The sequence below is a fragment of the Equus asinus genome, chromosome 24, assembly GCF_041296235.1.
Source record: "Equus asinus isolate D_3611 breed Donkey chromosome 24, EquAss-T2T_v2, whole genome shotgun sequence".
NCBI lineage: Eukaryota > Metazoa > Chordata > Mammalia > Perissodactyla > Equidae > Equus > Equus asinus.
In genome coordinates, this window is record NC_091813.1 from 64,184,983 (window position 1) to 64,211,475 (window position 26,493).

The window sequence follows — 26,493 nt, forward strand, 5'->3', positions numbered from 1 at the left end:
TCTACATTTTACCTCGCCACTTGTGAATATCTAAGTTAAAAGGCAGTGCTCTCTAGGTTCCTGGAATCAGCAAATGTCCTCAGAGGATGGTTTAGTTTCAGCCTCCACTTACCCCTCCATGAACTTCTTCCTCTTCCTGGTTGGACCCTGAGGATTTTCTTTCTTTCTTTTGTGTTCAGCAATGCTTTTTCATTTGGAAAGTGTTTACTTAAACATAATACATATACAGGAAAATGCACAACTTACAAGAGTACAAGTTGCTACAAATTAAACATGTACCTGTAACTACCATCTAGATCAAGACAAAGAATATCCTCAGAGCCTCGGCAATGTCTGGTCCTCTTTAAAGGCATCACTAGGGGTCAACCCTGTGGCTGAGTGGTTGAGTTCGCCGGCTCCGCTTCGGTGTCCCAGGGTTTCACCGGTTCGGATCTGGGCGCAGACACGGCACCGCTCATCAGGTCGTGTTGAGGCGGCATCCCACATAGCACAACCAGAAGCACAACTAGAATATACAACGATGTACCAGGGGGCTTTGGGGAGAAGAAGAAAAGAAAAAAAAAAAAAAAAACATTGGCAACAGATGTTAGCACAGGAACCAATCTTAGGAAAAAAAAAAAAAGGCATTACGCAACTGCTACAGGAGTGGCCACCATCCTGACTTTCATCTTTATGGATTAGTTTTGTCTGTTTTTGAATTTTGGGTAAATGGAATCATACAGTATATAAACACTCTTTTATCTGTGGATTTTTTTTTTTTTGCACGTTATTTGTGAGCTTTATCCCTGTTTCTGCATGTAATTTTTTAAAAAAATTACTACAATTTATCCGTTCTATTTATTGATGAACAGTTGGGTTGCTTCTAATTTGGGGCAATCACAAATAATGCTGCTGTGAGCGTTCTTCTCTAAGTCTCTTAGTGAGCGTATGTGTGCATCTCCATTTGGTGTGTTACTATGGGCGGCGTTGCTAGCATTTGCACACGTTCTGCCTTGGCACTTTTCCAAAGCGAATGTCCCAGCTCCCATTCCCGTCAGCAACATAGGGAAGTCGCAGTTGCTCTGCAGCCTCCCCAGCACTTGGTGTTGTCAGGGTTCTTTGCTTACTTGTTTGTTTTACTAGTATCCATTCCGATGAGCAAGCAGTACTAACTCTGTTTTAATTGGGGTTAAACTCACTGTTTAATTTAATTAATGAAAGTAATTGATTAATTATTTTGAACACCTTCCCATCTGATTATTGGCCATTTAGCTATCCTCTTTAGTGGAGAAAAATTGGTGTTTTGAAGAAAATTATTTGAATTGTCTTTTTCTTTATTTTTTAGTTCTTTTTCTGTTCTAGATAGACATGAGGTCTTTGTCAAATATATATATTGCCAATATCTTCTTCCACTCTGTGACTTTTCACTGTCTTAATGTTCTGATGAATGAAATTACTTAACTTTAATGAGGTCAAATTTTCCATTGGTCTCCTTTCTGCTCAATGCTTTTGTCCTATTTAAGGAATCTGTCCTTCCTTAACTCAAGAAGGTATTCTTTCATGTTATCTGCTTGAATCTTTATTGCTCTGCATTTCGTATTTACACAGCACAGTTTATATGGAATTGATTTTTATTTGTTGTCATTAAGTCGAGAGATCGTATATTTGACCTACTGATTCTGGATTCCCTCTTCTGCTCTGTTAGTCTATATGTTCTTGCGTCAATACTACACTGTCTTATTCATTGTAACTTCACAATAAATCTTGAAATCTGGTAATGTGAGTTCTCCAACTTTATCATTCTTCAAGAATTGTTTAACTATTCTTGACCCTTTATGTTTTCATATAAATTTTAGTACCAGATTTTTAATTTCTGTTTAAATACTTATTAAGGTTTTATTTGGATTTTACTGAATTTGTAAATTAATTTGGGGATATTGAAATTTTTACAGTATTGATTCTGTCAATCCGTGAATACTTTTGAAATCTTTCAAAATTTCTCTCAGTAATATTTTTTAGTATTGTATAGAAGTCCTACACATCTGTAAGATTTATTCTAATATGCTTAATTTTTTATGCTCTTGTAAATATTATCTTTTAAAAAAATTATATTTTCTAATTGTTTTTGCTAGAATACATAAACACAAATGATTTTTACAGCTAGTAACTTTGTTAAACTCATTTATTAATTTTATCAGTTTATCAATAGACTTTTGAATTTCTATATTCACAGTCACGTTTTCAAGTTCCTATGTGTTTTATTCTTTTTCCTTTCATTATTTAACTGGATAGTGAATAGATGTGGTTTTTAGCACACACACTAGTTTTATTTACAAACTCTGGGGTCAGCTTTCAGTATTGCACCAGTAAGTATTTTGTTTGCTATAGGTTTTTGTGGACACCCATTATCAGGTCAAGGAAGTCCCTGTCTATTGATAGTTTGCTAAAAGTTTTTGTAATGATTTTCTGTTTCATTTTATGCAAAGCTCTATTCAATTGTTTTGCCTACTGCACCTTTGTTATTCATTTTCTACAAAAGGCAAAACTTTAGTTTTGTGCTTGAGTAAAACGGAGGCTACGTATGATCGACCTGGTCAGTGTGTAGTGGTTTTAAATGTCTAACTTTTCTTTTAAAGACTTCAGTATAATCCCCCTACTCTTCACCCCATGCATTTTTCTACCTCCCCACTTCAGGAGTCCTTACTGCCTTTAATTCCTCATAGTTTCCAGGGTTCTGTGCCAGAAATCAGCTTTCTGTCTCGTCGGCTTCCTCATTCCTGTCCGCCTTCACCCCAGCCCTGCTGACGTCAAGCATTTAATGTTCTGTAACTTGCTAAGTTACCATTGTTCCCTCTGCTTTCCTGCCTCCAAAATTCTTATTCATTCATTTGACAAATCTCTTTGAATTAAGATGGCCAGATTGAGCAAATAAAATCATAGGACGCCCAGGTAAATTTGAATTCTAGATAAAAAACAGATTTGGTTTTTTAGGGGTCTTTTGGTATAAGTACATCCCAAATATTGCATGGGACATACCCATACTAAAACATTATTTGCTCTTTATCTGAAATTCAAAGTTAACTGGTGGTCTTGTGTTTTATCTGGCAACTTTATTATGAGTACCTGGGTAGGTATTGTAGGCATGAGTAACACAGTGGAGTTAAAAAATGTTCGAAAATCCCTGCTCTCAGGAGTTTGCATTTTACTGGGTGAGAGAGATGTTATACATAATAAGTAAATTATGTAGTATATTAGAGAGTGACAAATGCCATGGAGAATAAATGACGTGGGCTCATGGTATCAGGTATACAAAAATTGGGACTGCACCATGGGTGTGTTGGAAAGGGCATCAGTGAGAAAGTGAGGTTACAGCAAGCACTCGAGGTGTGTAAATTTGGGGACAAGCGCACTCCAGGCAGAAGGAGCAACACTGAGGCTGGAGTGCAGCTAGTGTGATCGAGGCAGAAGGCCAGCGTGGCTCAAGCAGGTTAGCAAGGACAAGAGTGCAAAGATAAGGTCGGGACAGGAACAGGAGTCCAGACAAGGTAGGGCATGTGGAGCTGTTAGAAAAATGGACCTTCTCCTCTCAGCGAGTCAGGAAGGCGGTGGACTGTTGAACGTGGCTGATGTTGATAAAAGCTATGATGCAATGGAGTGTTTAATGTGACTGATGTTCATAAAAGGTACAACAGTGTTAAAAGAAGCAGTCTGGCTGCTGTGCTGAGAATGGACAGTAGTGGGTCAGGGGAAGCCAAGGAGGAGGTCACTGGAATAATCTAGACAAGAGATGACGGTGGCCTTGACTAAGGTGATAGCCGTGGAAATGGTGAGAAATGGCTAAATTCTGAATATATTTTGACGGTAGATACGACAAGATTTCTTGATGGATTGGACATAAATATTAAAGAGAGAGAGAGAGCAGAGTCATGGATAGCGCTCAGGTTTTGGTCTGGGCAGTTGGAAGGATGGTTCAGTTCTACACCATCTCTCAACTATTTTAGTCCTCTCTTCTCTTATTTTTATCCTCATTACTTTATGCTTGTTTATATTCTTTCAATAACAACTTAGTGGGGCTTTGAGTTGAAGCAATGATAAACCTGTATGTTTAACTCCACATGTCTAGCCAGAAGTCCATATAGTTATTTTGATAAGTTAATTTTACTTAATTTTGATTTGTGGGGAAGAAACACCTTTGGAATTTCACTGTAATGTGATATCTTATTTTTAAAAAGGTGGTGGAAAATAAATGTCCGTGACCAAAACAATGTGGCCTAAGTCCATGTGGCACATGTGATTCAATTAGAATTTCCTTGTTGTATTTGGTTTCTGTGGAGAGAGATTATTTTTTACTCTTGTGCCACTGCCAAAATGATAGCTGAGAATTAACTTCTCTGTAATTAAACTAGCCCATTTTTGTGTTTTGCAATGACCGATGGCAGTCATCCAAGAACTTTTGTGTGCCCAAAGAGAGATACCACATACTCTGCAGAATTCCATAGGAATTGGAAAAGGTACAACTAATGAGAGCAGATATTTAATGCTTCTCTTGAGAAATATGAGAAAGATCCATCAAAAGAGCTGGATAAATATATGGATTGTTATAATCGGTACTTTGTTAATGAGCCTTGTTTCCTGTTTGAGCATGACAAGTCAGAGTCCTATGCAATTATTGGCTAGTCACTGCTTTATTCTGTTTTGTAGAAGAATCTCAGAACTTCATTGGATTTGTTTATTTATTGTAGGTATTTTCCATATCTCTTTGTCCTTTCCATGGACAAAAATGATCAGCTGAAAAATATTAAAGAAGAAGTAAATTACCATGTATTTTAAAACTACATACTCACAATGTTCTTCATACAAAACCCTGAAAACTTTAGTGCGTCATTTAGGCAGCCTTAATTGAGGCATTAATTGAGGCCCAATATGATTACTTGTAGTCATTACGATGACTTTATGTTGAGAATAAGGTATCCCTTTTGAAGATATTTAAATAGTATAAAATTATGCAAATGAAAAATGCACTCAATCACATTTTAATCCTTTTCAAATTGTTTATACACATGAAAATTATCAGTTCTTGTTTTTATGTGCTGTCAAGTTGGCTCCGACTTTCAGTGACCCTAGGAATGAGTGATGCCCACAATGTCCCATCCTCGACAACCCTACTCAGCTCCTATAGACTCAGGCTTATGGCTTCCTATATGAAGTCAATCCACCTCATATTTGGTCTTCCTCTTTTCCTGCTGTCTTCTACTTCTCCCAGCATTATTGCCTTTTCCAAAGAAATGTGCCTTCTCATCATGTGCCCAGTGTAGGACAGCCTCAGGTTTGTCATTTTTGCCTCCGGTTATAGATCAGGCTTAATTTGCTCCAGGACCCATTAGTTCATCTTTCTAGCAGTCCAGGGGATCCGTAGAGCTCTCCTCCAACACCATATTTCAAACAAGTCAGTTTTTTTCCTGTCAGTCTTCTTCACTGTCCAGCTTTTGCACCCTGACACAGTAATTGGGAATACGAGCATGTGCATAATCTTGGCCTTGGTCTCTAATGACACTTCCTTACACTTGATGGTCTTTCCTAATTCTTTCATTGCTGCCCTCCTGAGTCTCAGTCTTCTCTTGATTTCTCGGCTGCAGCCTCCATTTAAATTGATGACTGAACCAAAGTAAACAAAATGTTTAACAGCTTAATGTCTTCATTGTCTGTGTGAAGTAGTGCAGTTCTTCTTCAGTCACGATTTTGTCTTCTTGACATTCAAACTCAGTCCTGCTTTGGCACTTTCTTCTTTCACTTTCGTCAGAAGTCGTTTCAAGTCACTGCTGCTTTCTGCCAGTAAGATGTGTCATCTGCCTCTCTTAGATTGTTGGTATTTCTTCCACCAGTTTTCTCTCCCCCTTCTGAGCCTAGCCCAGTTTTTCGTGTATGTTCTATCTACAGATTAAACTGATAGGGAGATAAAGTGCACTTTGTCTGACACCTCTGCCTGTAGGAAACATTCTGTCTCTCCATATTCTGCCCTGACAGGGGCTTCTTGCCCACAGTACAGGTCACAAATCAAGACAATCAAGTGCAGAGGCATGCCCGTTTCTTTCAGAGCAGCCCATCGCTTTCCATCATCCACACAGTCAAAGGTTTTACTGTCATCTGTGCAACATAGACTAACCTTCTTCTGAAATTCTTTGGGAAACTCTGGTAGCCAATGAACAATCACAGTTAGAGCCGTGTGCCTCTCCCCTTTTGAAATCCAGGTCGGACATTAAGCCTTTCCTGCTCCCTGTGAGGGAAAAGCCTTTGCTGCAGCACCTGGAGCATCCCCTCACTTGCCCGGAAATGACAAGCAATGGTCCTGCAGTTACTGCCCTCCTCGGCATCTCCTTTCTTGGGACTGGCATACATGTTGAGCGTTGCCAGTCTGTAGGCCATTGTTTTGTTTTCCATATTTGTCGGCATATTGTTGTTAGGATTTTGACAGATTCGGTCTCTGTGGCTTGAAATAATTCTATCACTCTCCCACCCTCCCCTGTGACGTATTTCTTCCCAGCACTTTCAGGGCGGCTTTCACTTCACTTTCTAAAGTTACAGGCTCTTCCTCATGGGGATCTTCTTCAAGGGAACCTGTTGTCCTTTTGTCTCTTCCGCGTCGATCTTCGGTGCACTGTTCCCACCTTCCAGATTGCTTTGAAGAAGATTCCTATGAGGAAGGTGGAAACAGTGTACTGAAAATTATCAGAGAACCAGAATGTTTAAGATTTCTCCTCTCTGTGCCTCTTATTCCATACTGTGTGTTAAATAATTTGCGTGACCTATTTCAGTGGCAACATGCTCATTGGAATTCTGTTTGTATCTCCTGTTGTCATGCTTCTCAAATTGGAGTAACTGAATCCCTGGGAATCATGCCAGGTTGCTGGTGGTTAATACGCTGGGATGAACGAGGTGAAACTTCCTGGAACATTCATCTTAAAATTTTCTGTGAAGACTCTCTGTAGTTACGTAGATATATTTTGGTGTGTAACAAAGTGTGCACAAAGGAGGCATAAAAGACATTTCTATCTGTCATGGGTCCCTTTGGGGTGTACCTCAACCCAAGACCCTAAGTATTCCATCCCCTCTACTGTTTGGATACTTTGATATAAATATTTGAGCAGCTCATTGTTGAAGTCCTCAGGAAAGTTCCTTTGATGCTGGCCCATTCCTCAGAGATTTCTGCGGTTGAATACTGATGATATCATATTTCATGGCTCTTTTAAAAGTGGAAAATATTCTAGAATAGCCTGCAGAGCATGATGTAAATGTCTAATTATCCTACTAATTAGCCCAGTTTTCCTTTTGACCAGAGCATGCCTAATTTTGTTTCAAGTAAGTCAATTCAGTGACTTTGGATGACGTTTTCAGTCATGTTCAGAAAATGAGTATAATGGATATGAATTGAGAGCTTTCTATGTATAAAGAGACCCTTCTGTATTATCTCTTTTAACATCACAACAGCACTCTAAGTTAGGTACTATTCTCATCCCTTTTTGCAGATAAGAACCTGGGCACAGAGTGTCCAAGTTACATTCTCAAGATCACACAGCCCCAAAGAGGAGGATCCAGGATTTGAACCCAGTTGTCCGCCTTGGAGGCCCCACCTTTAAACGTTATTCTTTGTCTAGAAATAATCTTGAGTAAACAACACTCCTTTGTTAAAAAAAAGCCAATAAAATATTTATAATCATGGACAACAAGGTTGACTTCTGCCATGTGCTGTGATCCTTACTTAACTGGTGGGATCCAGCTGCACGGAGTTCCACGAACAGCATCGACCTCCACACACTCGGAGCTGAGTGGTCAATCCCAAACCAAACTGTGAAGTTAATGGAATTCCTATTCCCTTTTCACAGCCCTCAGCCTCCGCATTCTTGACCTTTCTTGGCACACTCTCTCCACTGCTTTCTCACCTTCTCCTCTTGTGTGACAGAAGAGAATTTGATACCAGTCTTCATAGCGTGGTTGATGGATTCCACTTTACATGGATGCGAATGAATTGCAGTCATGTGCATTATCTCTACTGAGCACCTTCATTCAAGCCTTTGGTTTTATCTCTAATGGAAGGATTTGAGTCCATTAAAATGCCAGCCTCAGTACCTTACCTTATGCCTTACATCAGCCTCATGTGGTAAGTTAATCTGAGAGTGGAAGGCCCTTGAACTAATTCTATATCTTCATAAGTTACTATGTTTAATGAGACCGAGAGAGGGTAAGATGGCCTAAGGGACAACACTGCAGAGTTTCTTTGCTTGTTTAGACCTACCCTTCTTTGTTCAAACTAAAGCTAATGGTGACACATCCGTTGCAGCAGTAGACATTTTTCAGGAACTTCTGGAGGCAGGAAAGCACATATCGCATTGTTATCATATTCTTCCAGACTGGAACAGGTGTCTAGGGCACATCCATTCCTTCCAGATACCCTGCCCGCCGTTGCTGCCTATACAGAGGCTTCAGGATCCCAGAGCTTAAATCTCCGGTGCATCCTGATGTTGTGACATTTTGGTAACCAGCATTGAGTAGTAGTTTTATAGAATCACTGCTCTTGTGACATCCTAGATTGCCTGTGCCTTTTGTATTACTTTGATCTCTGATAAAATAAAACTATCTTCTTCATTAAAAGAGGTGTCGCAGTAGACATTTTCCTCTGTCATCCACTGTTTTTTACCTATTTATATATTTATCTTTCACACTGGACCCATTGAAGTCATAGACTGTTTCTTCTTTCTTTGCATCCTCGATGCCTAGTAGAGAGCTTGGCACAGAAAGAGTGCTCAGTAAATATGGGATGAATATTAATTCATTCATAAATGAAGGACTGAATAAATAAATTTGTTTTGAGTCCATATATAACTTTAACCTCTATAGGAGTATCTATAAAATAATTCTCCAACAGGTTTTATATAACACCATAAAGTATCCTACAGTATCAGGGAGCATAATTTATGCTACTAGAATGAGATACTGGCTTAGGCAAAAATCATCCTGTTTATTAACAAAAATTTAGGACTTAGGTTATAAGTAAGGTTATAAGTAAGTAAGTACTAATTTTAGAATATTTTCTAGACAAACCCCAATTTGAGGAACATTTTTAAGAGTCCTGCAAAAAGTTTCAAACTGGATTTTCTTACTTATGACTTCAGTTGTGTTAAAGAAAGGACAGTAGCCCCTCATTCCTTATCACTTAGGTTCATAGTTCTCTTTGGATTGTATCTACCCATTCGATCTAATATCCTTCCACCTCCCACATGCAGCCTTTCTCCATGCACACCAGTATCCGCAATAATCTCCTCTTACCCAACAGGTTAGCTCTTTATGGCCTTTGTTCGTTCCATTTGCACAAACCTCTCCAATCTTTCCTCAGTCCTGCTCAGTCAGCTCCCACCCATCATCAGGGTCCAGCTCAATCCTTCCTTCACTGTGAATCGTTCCCTGACAACTCTTACCAAGTGATTTGCTACTCATTCTTTTCCTGAGGTCCTAGTGCAGATGTTGTTAGTGCCATAGGTGCATCCTTATTTAATTTCTACTTGCTCTATGTTTATTAGTTTCCCCCCAAATGTAAACTCTTTGAGGGCAATGATTGTGTCAAAACCTCTGAATCCTTTGCAATTCCAATAAAAGGCTAAGCACTTAAAGTGTATTCAGGGCAAAGGCAGCAAAAGCAAAAATCAGCAAGTGGAACTACACCAAGCTAAAAAGCTTCTGCACAGCAAAGGAAACCATCAACAAAATGAAAAGGCAATCTGCGGAATGGGAGAAAATATTTGCAAATCATATATCTGATAAGAGGTTAATATCCAAAATATATAAAGAACTCACCCAAGTTTATAGGAGAAAAAAAAAACCCAAACAATCCGATTAAAAAGTGAACAGAAGATCTGAATAGACATTTTTCGAAACAAGACATACAAACGGCCAACAGGCATATGAAAAGGTGGTCAATATCACTAATCATCAGGGAAATGCCAATCAAAACCACAATGAGCTATCACCTCATACCTGTTAGAACGACTACCATCAAAAAGACAAGAAGTGGGCCCTCCCCGTGTCTGAGTGGTTAAGTTCGTGTGCTCCGCTTCAGCGGCCCAGGGTTTCCCTGGTTGGGATCCTGGGCGTGGACCTAGCACTGCTCATCAGGCCATGCTGAGGCGGCATTCCACATAGCACAACTAGAAAGGCCTGCAATTAGAATATACAACCATATACTGGGGGCTTTGGGGAAAAAGAACAGGGAAAAAAAAAAGAAGATTGGCAACAGATGTTAGTTTAAGTGCCAATCTTAAAAAAAAGTTTTTAAAAAAAAGACAAGAAATAACAACTGTTGACAAGGTCGTGGAGAAAAGGAAACCTTTATGTACTGGTGGTGAGAATGTAAATTGGTTCAGCCACTAGGGAAAATAGTATGGAGGTTCCTCAAAATATTAAAAATAGAACTAGCATGTAATCCAGCAATTCCACTTCTGGATATATATCCGAAGGTAACAAAAACAGGATATTGAAGAGATATGTGCACTCCCATGTTCATTGCAACATTGCTCACAATAGCCAAGATATGGAAACAACCTAAGTGTCCATAGACAGATGAATGGATAAAAAGATGTAGTGTGTGTATATATATTTATACAATGTAATATTATTCAGCCACGAGAAAGAAGGGAATCTTGCCATTTGGGACAGCAGAGATGGACCTTGAACGCACTATGCTAAGTGAATTAAGTCAGACAGAGAAAGACAAAAACTGCATGGTATCACTTATACGTGGCATCTTTTTTCAAAAAGTCAAACCCATAGAAACAGAGAATAGAAGAGTGATTGTGAGGGTTTGGGGGGTGAGGGAAAGAGGGAGAGGTTGGTGAAGTGTACAAACTTTCAGCTACAAGATGAAGAGGGTCTGAGCATCTAATGTATAACGTGGGACTGTAGTTGATAACACTGTATCGTATAATTGAAATTTGCTAAGAGAACAGAACCTAAATGCTCTCACACACAAGAAAAGATAAATATGTGAGGTGATGGATGTGTTAATTAACTAGATGGGGGTATCCTTCCACAATGTGTGCATATGTCAAATCTCATGATGCACACTTTAAGTATCTTACTATTTTATTTGTCAATTACACCTCAATAAAGCTAAAATTTAAAAAGAAAATTGTACTCGGCATTATTGCTTGTTTGTTGGCAGAGTTGAGCTTTGTTTATTTTATGTTTATTGACCTCTTTGTTGATACTTTTCATATTCATTGTGTATTATGTGATCTTCTCTAAAAATTAAAATCACTTGTTAAAATCCTTTTTATAACTTGCCATGTCTTAATGCTGTGTCTTAACCAAATGATATCCAAACTTGTCTGAAAGGAGATTTTGTCTTCCTATTCGGAACCTCACACAACCTTCTGCCCACCAGATGTCAATGCTTCTTTTGGACACACTTTTTCTACAGTTTCCCGTCTCATCAAGCAAAGAACACGGTCTGTAGTTTAAAGATCTTCACGGTTTCGACATCTGGGGGTGACTTAAATCCAGGAAACTACATGGTCACAATAAAATGGATAAACAAGGAGCACACTGAAGATACTTTTACTGGAGAGAATATTTTCCCCACCTTTTCCCTTAGAGCTCAGAAGTGAAATGAATAGAGAACTGAAGGACAACCTGTAAGTCTGAAACAGCACTTTCCCAGCTGTGAGAGAGGATGTGAAATTGCTGATGTTGGTTTTAAAAAGTTTAAGTTATAAACAAAAGGGAAACAGTAACTTGGATGGTGGTTTTTAACTGAAACTGAGATCAAAGCTCATCATTTCCAAGAGTAAAGTAAGTGGAGGTTTTGGAAATGGCTCTAAATTTTAATATAAGACCATTTTCTAAATTTTGTCCACTTTCTACTGGCTCAAGCCTCTGTCTGCAGTTGCATTGATTTGAAATGTCTGTATTTGTGAAAAAAATATTTTAACCACTTTTCTTTTAACTTGGTAATATGATTATTAGCAGTGAGGTCCGCTTGTTTAGCAGCTGGACTTCTGTAGTACTAATTAGAAAAGTCTGTATGTTTTTCAGATCCTCATGTACCCTTACAGACTGCACCTTCCAACGTATCTTATTGTCTTTCACATACTGCAAGCTATCACAGTATAGGCAGTTATGATGGAAAAGATTTGGTTTCTTGATTTAAAAGTTGGAAGAGTTGCACAAATTTTAAATGACCTTTGCTTGCTTTCACAAGGGGAAATGGACTAGAGATCTCACTCTTTCTGTCTTTCCTAAGTATGTGGAAATTGTAAAGACAGACCGAGCCTCAGGTATGGTTCTGGGCCACTTCAAAACCCTGTGTTTGCATTTTGTATTTGCTGACTGTTCTACTCTTTGAATGGCCTTACCACTTTCTAAAAGCAACTGGGACAAGATTTTCTTTTCGCTTCTATTTGTTAGACTTGGACTTTTTGGGTACATGAGTTAACTTTGCAAGTGCCATAATTATACACTCTATACAATTAATTAGAATTTCCATTTTATCTGGGGATTTTTTGTGGCAGATGACACAGCCTTGATGAATGATTAGTTGCCGGAGAAATGTAGGCTCTTAGGTCTGGATTGATAGGGTCGTAGGAAGCATCCCAAATGCCAAGAAGCTGAAATGAATACCCCTCAGAAGTTCGTTGAAGAATACAGTTAAATTAAAAAAGCTATAGTCAGTCATGTGTATATGCTCCTTACAGGGGCAGAGTCAGTCTATATAAGTGCTTGTCAAGCCATGCTGTGGCAGGTGTCCCACATACAAAGTAGGGGAAGATGGGCATGATGTTAGCTCAGGGCCAGTCTTCCTCAGCAAAAAAAGAGGAGGATTGGAGGCAGATGTTAACTCAGGGCTAATCTTCCTTAAAAAAAAAAAAAAAAGAGTCAACTAACTGAAAAGCTCTTAAGACAATTGTTCTAATCACTTGTCTATTTCTTTTTTTTTTTTTTAAAGGTTGGCACCTGAGCTAACAACTGTTGCCAATATTATTTTTTTTCCTGCTTTTTCTCCCCAAATCCCCCCAATATGTAGTTGTATATTTTGGTTGTGAGTCCTTCTAGTTATGGTGCCTACTTCTGATTTCAAGAAAAATGTCGTTGGTTACACATTGTTAAAAGGTAAACTGAGGCACATCAAAATTTTCAAGAGTTTATTTGAGAGTACATTAATTCGAATTGGTAGTGCTAAACCAAAGATAGTTAGGAGGGCTCCAATGGTAGGAGCTAGAGGCAAGGTTTTTATAGAGAAGATGCTGAACCAAAGCAAAGCAAAGATTTGATTGGTTATGGCATAAGCAGTTGCTTTGTTTGGGAAAGCTAGTTGGCTGTGTGTGATTTTAAGTTTCATTTTCTTGGATTTGAGAACGTCGACTCTGGCTTAGGTTTTGGCTCACTTATGTAGGCTACTGAGGCATCAGAGCCACCTCAGTCTAATGGCCTCATTGCTTAAGTTCTTTAACAACATTATAGACACAGGCTATTTTTTGGTATGATTAGAACCCTGATTTGCACTATAAATGTGGACCAGACTAGAATTCAAAACTCGGTATCATTCTTTTCAAAATTAAACATCATATGACATCATTATTATATGTGTCCAGATATTTCCATATACCATCAGCTCTGAACAAAGGTTATTTATTCTAAGATTCTTCAAACGATCCAGAATCATTAAAACTGTGTGTTCAGAAAAACATATGGCATCCAACTTCCCAGCTCCAGACCTAGGAATTCAGATCAAGAACAGAATTGCAGCTACGCAAAAACTGGAGATCCCTGTTGCATGCAGTGCAGTTTGAGGTGAGGTGATGTTGGTGAAAGGCAAGTTATCTAAATCTAAAAGACACAGAAAACCTTTAATCATATTTTCTTACCCCAATCAAGAGACATACATTTTTATCATGTGCCTTCTCCTTATCTTGTAGCAACAATGAGAAATATTTCTAGATTCAAAAATCAAAACCTCAAAATCCCCTTTACAAATTTTACAGTTTACGGATAATTAAATCAGAAAATTCTGCAATTGTAACTATCTTTAAGTATTTGTTTCTTGTATGCAATATTGATTGGTTTTATTTCAAAGAAAAATATGTTTATGCAACAATATAGACTGTTTCTCACATTCACTTCTTTGTATGGGAGAAAAAGCACAAGTCTATTTTCTGAAACTTTGTTCCTGAGACTTTTTATCGATTCTATGGACTCAACTTGGGGTCTTCTGCAATGTGTTTCTGGTTCCTTTATTCTATTGGCATTCTAGATGTCCTTCCAAACAGGTCTTTACGTGAGCTACATTTGTTCCTGGAGAATGCAGCACGACCACACAGATTTGGTCAAAATAATAAACCTTCCTTTAAAGGACAACTGAGGGAGAAATGTGTTGCTCAGCACATTTTTACCACTGATGTAACTTCCTCTCCCTTTCTTTCTTTATTTTTTTTCTCATATGAAACGTCATATCATTCCTAAGGATAAGAAACTCACAGGCTAAACATGTAAGGCTTTCTCTGTGTCTGGAGGAAAATTTATTCATTTAAAATAAAATAGCTCTTAGGAAGCAGGACAACCTTCCTGAGTTTCTCATTCCTGGGACTGTTTGCATTCTTTCCCAGTGAGCTACAGTGATAGGCACCAGGACCTATTTATACCAGGAAAGACGTGCTAGTAAGCTATTCGGTGCTGGGTTAAGAATAAAAGCTGCAAGTGATTGGATGAAATTTCTACATGCCCCTTCCCAGCAAGCATCCTTTGCCCTTTTGGGGGAGATGTGACTGTATGTCAGGTTTGTGAGAAGCCAACTCAGGAACAGCATGTGATGTGAAAATGGAAACAGTGAGACTGAAACCATACATGGTGAAGTCAAAAGATGCTCTTTCTTGAGCTGTTACTGAAGTATGCTGGGGTTATTTCAGTGCTTGAAGAATAAATAGCACTTGAGGCACACTGGAGGAAAATGTAAACGGATGTGAGAAGACTCTGTGATTTTTCCCAGGCAATAGCTCTCAGCCAATTATATTTCAGCTTTCACTCTGACTTTGGAAAACATTATTCCAGGGCAGCAGGGTCTGAGCTGTTTGCGAGCGCACAGACTGCGCTGCTTGTTTAAAGACAGAGAGTTTTCTACTGAGCACTGGCTTCCTCAGGACTGCTGAGGATGAAGGCTCTGAAGGAAAACAAAAAGAAGCAAACAAAACCCCCAAGCCAGCATCAGAAGACATTGTAAATTGTTTGATAGCTAGTGACAAACTACACGGTATCGTAGAATGGTTGACCTGCGTAGGACGTTAGAAGCCCTTAGTCCAAGCTCTTCTTTAGATGAAGAAGACAAGACACAAAATTTAACATACCTTCCCAGTAGCCTGGCCAGTTATAACAGGACTGGAATATATCTCAGGGCTGCCTGCCTCCCAGTGTGAGGGTGCCCTCCTTAGGGAAATGCAGAGCAATAGTAAAGATTGCAAATGGGAAGTATGTCTACAAGACGTTGGAGCAATGCAGTCCGTTGTCAGTCCCCAGACCTGTGGAGTCTGTGGCCCTGCAGCTGAGTAGCAGCCAGAAATACGCCATGGCATCCTGGCATTGCAAGTACTAAGGCTTACCTGCTTGGTTACCCCCATGGAAGGTAAAGTAGCTGGGAGTTTTTAAGGAAAATTTAGCCATTCAAATCAAAGGGAGGATGGTGCTGGTGCTGTGAAAAATAGACAAACATATAGGTTTAAGCAGTTAAGAAAGGTGACTGTTCAGAGGAAACAGACTTCTCTGCCTTTTTTTGCTTTATTTTTTTGTGAAGTATCAAGGTGTTCTCTTTATGTAAGCATTTAATGCTGTGAGAATTGGTCTGTTTGCTATAAACCATTCCTTTAAACCTGCCTTTACAGATAATTTTAATTTCCTAGGAGAAATTGTATGTGAGAAATAACTTCCTCTCTGTTAGGAGTGTTTATTTAAATTGATGTTCTGAGCTCTCCGGCAGACACAGCCCTGTTGGCAAGGCTCTCAGCATCCCAGAGGCACATCAGTATGGAGAATGGTGCTTGTTATCGGCAGTCCCCTTCTTCCTACCAGCGCCCAGCTACAGAGAGGAACTTTCCTACCAATTCAACGCTGATAAATCGTCAGACCTACACTGGAGAACCATTACTGAATCGAGATCACTCTGAGTTATGTATTTGAGACTTAAGAGTCTGACAGCCTTTTCTAGACTCTCCTTTTAAGTTCCTTAATACAGTAGATATCTTCAAAATGAAAGGGAAAGGAAAATCTAGATCAACCTTTTGGTTATTCTTGGGTTTATCTCAGTAGACTTTTGGGTGGATCAAATGAAATAACATACATAAAAATTAAAGATATTGTAGTGACTTTAAACAGTAACTTGAGGAAGTTTATTTTAGTTGATAGGGTTAAAATATATAAAGGGATAAATATATATCAGGAAATTATAATAATGGCGCATGTATTACATGAACCACTGACCCGAGTGTGTGCGTTAACTCACATGATCTTCTCAACACTATGGAAATAACTATTATTATTATTCCCATTTTTAAATGTGCATATTAAGGCTCAGAAAGGTCATGCAACTAGTAAGTGGCAGAACCACAGATCTTCATGAATCTAGAACATATGCTTCTGTCCACTAGGCTCTACTACCTGAAAGAAAGATGATACTTTTCATTGTACCGTAAAAGTACTTAGTGGATAATGTTACAACTCTACTGCATGTGCTAAGCTTGCCAGGTTTGGAGTGGTTTTGTTTGGTTAGGTCTCTTTTAAGTTCTTCTGATGAAAAATGCTGGAAGACTGGAACCATCCTATGTTCTTTATGAAGAGAGATCAGAGCAAAGTAGGCTGTCAGCCACTGGCAGGCAGGGGAGAGTCCTGTGAAAGGCTATTGGGTGATGGAAAGAGTGCTGGCTGAGAGCCCAGGGGCGGGAATCTGCCCTGCCCCGGCTGTGAGATTTACATGAACAATATTACGGAATACATTGCCGACGATTCCTTTCTAGCTCCGAAATTCTATGATTCTCTTACAGAACCTTTCATTCGAAGATCTGGCGTTGTTTATTTGAAAGGTATACATGCTTTAAATCACAGGAAAAAATAATGGTGTCGGTACGTAATTGAACTCCCATCGAAGAGTACCACATTCCATTAAACATTATTTCTCAGAAAAGCAATAGCAGCGAATGGATAGTAAAACGACTAAAGTAAAAATATAGTGACGTGTAACATGAGGCCCTCCGATAACTCCTGGTGTGGTGGAAGGAGAGCCTTTTTGATGAAGAAAGAATTCATGGTGTGCTTTTCTTAGTAGAGCTTTTGAGCATCTCTCCTCCGCAGTCGCCTCCTAACGAGGTCTTTAGTGCAGGACTGAAGCTCTGGAAATTGTCCATCGTATACTCACGCTGAACGTGTTCTGCCTCGAGAGTTGTCATTTTGAACTTCAACCCAATTCTTCTGACTCCACATTCTGCAACTTCTTTTCATTTTTCTATCGTTCTCCTTCTCATCTTGAAGAAACTGAGCAGAAAGGGCATGAGCTCCTTATCCTTGGTCACCTGGTCACTGGCAGAACTGAAACCAGAGTCTGGATGCACACACTGCTACTAAACTGCACAGTGATAAAAAGACACCCTTTACTTTGCAATATTTTAATTTGACACAATAATAGCTTGTGCAGACATGGCACTTGAAACTTAGCCTACATTTCTGGGTTCAATTTCTGCATGGGGAATTGCAAATGTTTTTGTTTGTGAACATTGAGTTTGCCAAGTCCTCTTTTTGGCCCTTATTCCTAAGAGAATTTGATATAAATAGATTATCACTGGTCGAAAATAAGAGAATCAGTATGACCAATTTATAAATGAAGAATGCCATGTTTTATTCTTTTCTGTACACACAGAGACACAAAGTAAAGAAACACACGTACCAATTTTCTCAAAACACCTAGATATTTCCTATATCTTTAGACTTCAGTCTGCTAAGAATGTTTTAGAATATCTCCTGCTAATGTAAACATCAATTGAAGAAAATTCCTAATTCTTTTAGCAAAATGAGAATCTTGTGACTGAGCTAAGTAGCTAGTTTTTCTGCTATTAACATTGTACATCCTCTCCATTCACTCCCAATCTCTCCCATTCACCCAACAGCAGTATCTTAAAGAAAGAAGCTTGTTCCTACAAAGCACACGCAGAGTAGGTTTGCAAATAATGATAGTATTATGTGTTTCTTGTACTGTCTATCGCTCACCAACAATCCTGCTCACATTTCAATTTTAGGACTGGGAATTTCTATTTAGGCTATGGTTTTGTGTGTGACTGTGAGCCAGTTTGTTATCCAGCAGCTGACAATGGCATATTTTTTCTATCTTGATTATTTTCTTGGGATTTCTGGCCGTCCTGTTTAGGCTCCTGCTGCTGGCAGGTGGCTCCCACCAGCATCCCAATGATGCAGGGATTGAGATGTTCCAGAAACGCCTGCCCAAGAAGGTTAGAGGGAATTTCCACTTGGACAAATACCTGCAAGGCACAAGACCTCAAAAACATACGCCTTTGTAGACTAATCTGTAGAATGTATTTTTTTTCCTAAGGGGTTCCTGCCGCATTTCCCCCAAGCCTATTTAAACACTTGAATTTCTTTTCACAGCTAGACTAATTTTGCCCATTATAGATGAGTGTTCTTCAAGGAGGAATTATTTCGTGTATGAAAATAGTGAAACTGGATAAAACATGAATACACCTTTATTACAAGTGAAGTTTTTAGGTAATTCCTTTTTCCCCCTATCCTCTATATCACATAAGAAACCTTTCATAATACGCAAGTGTGAAGACTTGTTGCTGTGGTCTGAATTGTGTGTCCCCCTTCCCCAAATCCATGTGTTGAAACCCTAATTCCCAGTGGGATGATATTTGGCAATGGGGCCTTTGGGGAGTTCTTAGGTTTAGACGAGGTCATGAGGATGGGGATTTTGTAATGAGGTTAGAGCCATTATAAGGAGAGACACCAGAGAGCTCGCTGTCTCTCTCTTCCCACCATGCAAGGACACAGGGAGGAGGCATTCATCTCTAAGCCATTAGGGTCTCTCACCAGAAATGGAAACCTGTTGGACCTTGATCTTGGACTTTCCAGTCTCCAGAGCAGTGAGAGGATTTATTTCTGTTGTCTAGGTCACCCAGTCTACAGTATTTTGTCATGGCAGCCCAGACTGACTAAGATACTTGTCATGTAGAAAATATCAATGTAAATATAACTGGTGAGTCTCATTTGTAAAGTAGCCAAGCTTAGCTAACCATTTAAAAATCCACTCACAGTTAATTGCACAAAACATCAAGAGGTTCAATCTGTAGGAAAATTTACCATATTTTGTTCCAGAAAACTCTCAGGTTCCTCTTAAGCCTAAGAGACTCCTTTCCATGTCCAATAATTTGTAGATTTTCTTGGATTTTTTATGTAGACAATCATAACATTTACAAATAAAGAAAGTTTTGTTTTTATCTTTATGGTCTAAGCCATTTTATTTAATTTTATTTTGTTACTGAATTGGCTAGCATACCCAACAACATATTGTTGAATAAGAGATAGTGGGAGATATCTTTGCAATCCTTATTAGATATCATCTAATATCCCATTATATTTGCTGGAGAGTTTTGATAGAAATCCTTCATCTGGTTAAACATGTTCCTTTTCTATTCTTATTTGCTAAGTTTTTGTTTTTCTACATAAAGGAGTATTGAATTAATTTTCATCACTTATTGAGAATATTCTTTGTTAATTAAAGTTTAAGGGATGCATTGCATTCTGAGGTAAAACATCACTTTTTTTTTTCTGGGGAAGATTCACCCTGAGCTACAGCTGTTGCCAATCTTCCGCTTTTTGCTTAAGGAAGATTTGCCCTGAGCTGACATCTGTGCCAATCTTCCTTTATTTTGTATGTGGGTCACCACCATAGCATGGTGGCCAATGAGTGGTATGGGTCCATTCTTGAGAACCGAACCCCCCCCCCCCCCCCGCCAAAGCAAAGCACCCAGAACTTACCCACTAGGCTACAGAGCTGGCTCAATCATCACATTTTTGGGGGATTAGCTATTTCTGTGAGGGACAGTAGCTTTAATAAGGTGGATGTTTCTTTCTTTCTTTTGTGAGTCTAAGTAGGTAGTACAGGACTGGAAAGAGTCCACAGTATTATGGACCCAGATTTCTTCTACTTTTCCCTGTGTTTGTGTAGCCTTCATTCCTTATGGTCAAATGTGGCCTCTTCAACTCCTTTTTCATCTGCGTTCCAGTCAGCTGGAAGGGCTATGGGGAGAAGGAAGACAGGTCTCTGTTTTATAAGGGCATACATTTCTTTTATGATGCTCCAGTGGCCGTAACTTACTCCAAAGCTGGTCTCAGCTATAAGAAAAGCCAATTTCACCAATTTCTGGTATTTAATATTCCCTGTATTCTATTTTATTTTGGTATTTTCTATTATGCATTGCCTAGCTTGTGAGTCAAATGTTTAACTCATTTACACTTAATCTTTTTACTTTTTTAATAAAATTATTGAGGGCTGTAAATAAGCATTCCTTGCAAATCACTTAGATGCATCTCACATGTTTGATATATATTAACTGTTGTTCAGTTCTATATATTTTATAATGTTCATTTGTGAATTTTACTTCAAATTGTTAACTAAAGAGTGTGTTTTTAAATTTCTATGTGGTTTAAAAATGCATTCTTAGTGTTGATTCCTTATATAGTTGGCCAGAGAATGTGAAATATATGATATAGACTGTTTAATATTTATTGAGATTACTTTGTCATTTTATATATGGTCAAATTATTCAAGTGTCACCTTTGTGCTTGAAAGAAATGCATATTCTCTATTTATTGGGTCCAAGAGCTCCATTGAACAAGATGATTAATTATGTCCTTTAGATCTCTCATACAGGTGTTAGTTTTTACAAGCTTTTCTGCTTAGTTCTGTATGCTTCTGATAGGCGTATGTTAAAATTTCCACCGATGGTGGATTTGCATATTCTTTCCTTGCATTTCTCAAGTTTTTTTCTTATATTTGTATTTATTCATGTTTAATTATTGATTATTGTATCCATGTGTATTTTTCTATTAATTTTTACCTTAAATTCTAATGTATCTCACATTAGCATTGCTAAATTAGGTTTTATCTTCATTTGCCTGTCTTGTTTTTGTAAGCTTTATTGTCAAATTCTGTGTTCTTTGTTTTAGGTGTGTTTCTTACGACAGAGTTAGCTGGATTTCCAAAAAATCAATTTAATAATTTCTTCTTTTAATATATTAGTTTAATACATTTGCGTTTATTATGTTTACTGGTTTATAACGTCTTTGGTTTTATTTTCCATACATTTTATTTGTTGTTTTTCCTCTTTTCTGCATTTTGTTTGATTAAAAACTTTTCAGAAAATTTACCTTTGTTTCCTTTGCTGATTTGGAAGCTATAGATTATATTTCTTTTCATTAAGTGGATACTCATTAAATTTTATGCTAGTTATCTAAGTATACATTTTTCTAACAAAGTTCAAAGGTGTTCAAAATGTCTGTCCTCTTATGCATGATATGGATATGCCTCAACTTTTCACACAACACCAAATCCCATATCTTTCTTATTAGCTATTATATAGAATTTTATCTATCATTTTGAAAGTAACAAATCCATTTAAGCTTTCTTTGGTCTAAAATTTTAAAAATTTGCCCTTATTTTTGAATGATAGTTTAAGTATGGAATTTTAATTGAAATTTATTTCATCTCAGTATGTGGAAAATATTACTCCACTGTATTATGCAGTCTATTGTTACTGATAAGGTTTATTCTTCTCTTTCTGAATGTTGTTCATTTAACATTAATCTATCTTTTTGCTTTCCTTTTTTAAAAAAAAATTTTTTTAAATTTATCCTTGATGTACTGTATGTCGTTTACTTGTAATGTATCTAGATATGAATTTATCTCTATTGTTCCTACATTTTACTTGACGAACACTTTCAATCTTAGAACCCATGTCTTTTTATCTAGTAAGTTCTACATCAGTGATTCTTTTTTTTTCTTTTTTTGAGGAAGATTAGCCCTGAACTAACTACTGCCAGTCGTCCTCTTTTTTGCTGAGGAAGCCTGGCCCTGAGCTAATATCCGTGCCCATCTTCCTCTACTTTCTACGTGGGACGCCTACCACAGCATAGCGTGCCAAGCGGTGCCATGTCTGCACCTGGGATCCCAACCAGAGAACCCTGGGCCACTGAGAAGCGGAACGTGAGAACTTAACCACTGCGCCACCGGGCTGGCCCCTACGTCAATAATTCTTTAATCAGTAATCCTGGTTGTCATATTCACAACCCATTGACTAGTTTATATTCTCTCCAGTTAAGTGACCGTGCTACGTTTAGAATACAAGTCATTGTTCTTTGGGTCTGTCTCAGTGTGAGAATAAAATATGCTCTCACATTACCATCACTTGTGGTAGGTTGTTACAATAATGGCCCCAGTGAATGATGCCTTTCAGTATCCATTCCTTACGTAGTCCCTTCCACATTGACTCTGGCTTTGGACATATGACTTGCTTTGTCTAATAGGACATCAGCAAATGTGACATAAACAGAAGCTTCATACACCCTTGTGCATTGAGGCTGGCCCTGTTGGAACCCTGGGATCACGATGTTACGAGGACTCATGGTCTAGCCTCTCTGAGATGATCCCAGCCAACCCTCTGGTTGAATGCAGCCACAGGTGAAGTCAGAAGAACCAACAAGCAAACACTCAGAATTAGGAAAAATAATAAATCCTTATTGTTTTAAGTCAGTGATTTTTAGAGTGTTTTCTTATGTAGTAATAATTAACTAATACAATGTCTGACTTTTAAACCCTCTCTCCCCAAGAATATGTTTCAAGTTATGTACAAATGTGTATACCTAGTAGACATGATAGTTGGTCCTTTTTTCTTATGTTTAGCTATTCCAGAATGCAGTCATGGCATTGCGGGGTACAATTATCATATTTGCAGAACTTATATAGGAGATCTGGGTCTCAATATGGATAAAAAGTAAGAGACTAAATATATAAACAAAACCTTTATAGGACTGAGAAAGAAAGTTAAGATAGTCTTGTTTTGGGCAGAACCAAGTACATTTGAAAATGCCGGAGCTCTGAATAAAACAAGATGGGGATCAATAAAGTGGAAGCTGTGAACCATGATTATTCTAACGATTTTCCTTCCCAATGGAATGCAGTGTAATTTTACATGGAAAAGACACATGGTTGCCACTCATATTTTCACAAAGAGCTTTCAAGTCATGCTTCCTTGGAAGCCATGTGACTAACCCAAAGATAAAACTTCAAGTTAATCATTTGCTGGTCTTAAATCGGGCAGGGTGGATTTCACAGTGTAGGAGTGACCAGTCTCCTGATGGGGTTCAGGCAGGACAATTGCAAAGGGTTTTCCAGGTTGCCTTGGAAGACCACTTCCTCATTTCTTATTAACAGTGTATCTACCTGTCTTTGGCTCAGGATTACTACCATCTGAGACTAAAGAATACATTAAGGGAAGTGAGTAAACTTAATCGGAACTGATAAAGAAAGGAATCATCTTTGACTGAGCAACCTGATAATTTCCTAAGAACCCATTTAGGGAGTATAGAAGCTAAGCTAATAGTCATGGGCACTCAGCCAAAAGGCTCTTTATTTATTTCTTTTTCCCAATTTTATTTATTTATTTATTGCAGTAACATTGGGTTATAACATTATATAGCTTTGAATGTGCATCATAATATATTTCAAATTTTGTGTGGATTACATCATGTTCACCACCCAAAAACTAATTATAGTCCGTCCCCTCACATGTGAGCCTTATTACCCCTTTTGCCCTCCCCTCCCTTCCCCCATGGTAACCACTAATCCATTCTACGTTGCTATGTGTTTGTCATTGTTTTTATCTTCTACTTATGAGTGAAATCATACGGTATTTGACTTTCTCCCTCTGACTTATTTTACTCAGCATAATGCCCTCAAGATCCCTCCATGTTGTCACAAATGGCCAGATTTCATCATTTCTTATGGCTGAGTAGTATTCCATTGTGTATAAATACCACGTCTTCTTTATCCATATAGCCAAGACTTGGAAGCAAAAGGCTCTTTATTTTTAAGGAGTACTTTTATTTGAAAACATAAACTGGGAAAATAAAGATTATCTTTCCAACAAAGTCACAGAAAACAAGTAAAGCAAAATAAAAAATGTAAAAGGAAGGGGACACATCCTTCACATCCTTATAATCAGAGGGTGAATGTTGCTACCATCTTATCCTCAGATGGTAAGTTTGGCCACAATTGTCTTTATCTCCCAGTAAAGTTCATTGGACGGTGCAAAGCTTGAGGACATGAGACGGGGAAGCCATGCTTTGTCCCGGAGGCAGTGTTTGCTTTCACTGCAACAGACTTTCAAGAAGTTAAACTTTTGTGTGGTTTAAATGCCGTAGCTTTGCCAGAGTGAATGTGATTTCTACCACAACCAACCACCTCCTCACTTGCCACAACTTCCTTTTCTGGGCTACATGATTTGGGTTACAGAAACCTCTCACATTAGGACCTATGTATTTTTTTTTTTTAAAGATTTTATTATTTCCTTTTTCTCCCCAAAGCCCCCCGGTACATAGTTGTATATTCTTTGTTGTGGGTCCTTCTAGTTGTAGCATGTGGGACGCTGCCTCAGCGAGGTTTGATGAGCAGTGCCATGTCCGCGCCCAGGATTCGAACCAACGAAACACTGGGCCGCCTGCAGCAGAGCGCATGAACTTAACCACTCGGCCACGGGGCCAGCCCCCCCCATGTATTTTTTTTAATAAAAATAATGTTGGTACTGAATACCCTTTAACCCTCAAGAAAAAGAGTAGATTTTACATCAACCTAACTCTGGCTATTTCATCAGGGTGGTAGAATGAGATTTTCCTCCTAAAACTACCAGCAGAATAGCAGTACAAAATACAAGAAAGTGAACATCCGTACATATGCTTCGTCCTGTTGCTTTCCTGTTGTATAAAAATGCTTCAAAATTGGCTGGCTTTTCTGATTTTCTGATTTATTTGTTTACTAGTAGGGAATTAGAATAACAAAAATATAGCATAAAATGTTATACACAATTATATGATTGTCAATTATAACAATTTAATTGTTATACACAATTTAGAATGGACCAGGAGGTGAGGAGACCATGAAACAAATCTCAAGTTATACCTGGTCTTCACAATTTGAGGGGGGCTGAATTATTTTCCATTGTGCCTTATGAGGGAAAATTTAGACGAACTATCAAGCATGAAGATACAGGTCAAAGTCTAGGGTTCAAGATGAGCAAAAAGAGCTGAATACTAAATAAACGTGAACTTCCTCAGGGAAGCGCTCTCTGAACTTCAGACGGGATCAGATGATGTCGTTAAATACAAAGACACAGCTGCCTGTACTTCTCTTTTTGCTGCACTTATAATAAAGGAAACTTAAAAAAATTGTTTGGTTAACATTTTCCTTCTGCAAAAATTAAAACTCCATCGGGGCAAGGACCACATCTGTCTTGTCTGATGCCTAGCAGTTGGACAGTGATCTGTTTACTGAGTGAATGAATTACTGTATAAAAGACTGAGGACAACTCCTCAGAATATGGACAGACACATAGTTGTCTGCAAACAGCAGAGTGGAGGCACGGTTGTTGATCTCATTAGAGAGGGGCTCTGTCATTACTAATGTCAATCATCTTCATAAAAGCAGAAAAAGGCTTTTGGACATAGGTTCTATAGGTCCTAGGATTTCAAAAGAAGACTAGTTCCCTTGAAGAGCCCAAATAGTTCCAATAACGCCTCCTTCTTCTGTGTTTCAAGGGTCTGCTCCTGCCTGGGGTCTCGGTTTTTCAGAGTAGATCCAGTGAAAGGCTCACGTCATAGCTGAAGCACGAATGATCTGTGCAGGCTTAAAAGTTAATATTCTGATTCATGTTCTTTCTAGTTTGGCAGGTAGAGATGCCTCTTGTGGTCGTGACGTTTTCCCTTAAGTGAAAGCGGACTGAGCAATCATAACAACATCAATAACCAATGCACTGTAGTCAGTGGTAGGTGAGCATTTCGGTATGTAATCTGGATGGGTTGAGGAAGGTTGCTAGAGGAGGTGACAATTCAGTAGGTCTATGGAGGATGAAGAGAGTTCCCTGGGCAAAAGATGGGTAGAAATATTTCCATACAAATGAAAGAGAAAGAGAAATTGCAGGAAGGTATTGAAATGCATTATAGTTGGAGGAATAGTTTAGTTGTCTTTCTTAGTTAGGATTTAGGATGCATGGGCATGCATAGCTAGTTATAAAGTGCTGGTATTTAGAGATGAAATTGGCAAGTTTGTTTGGAATAGGATTGTAAGGAATTTTATCTACCAAAGCAAACAATTTGCTTATCATTTATGGGAAACCACCAGAAGTTATTAGGCAGAGAAATGCATAATGA

General features: G+C 38.4%; 1 protein-coding gene across 2 annotated transcripts in view; it reads left to right on the forward strand.

The window, feature by feature from the left end:
* ENPP1 (ectonucleotide pyrophosphatase/phosphodiesterase 1) overlaps positions 1-26,493 on the forward strand; it is a 267,067-nt gene that overhangs the window by 216,921 nt on the left and 23,653 nt on the right. The window contains exon 28 of one of the 2 annotated variants that reach the window (XR_011497690.1): positions 22,088-22,825. The exons of the other annotated variant lie outside the window; for it this stretch is intronic. The gene's annotated coding sequence lies outside the window, so the exon portion shown is untranslated. Of the gene's footprint in view, positions 1-22,087; positions 22,826-26,493 lie in introns of those variants that run through there. 2 annotated transcript variants of the gene reach the window in all.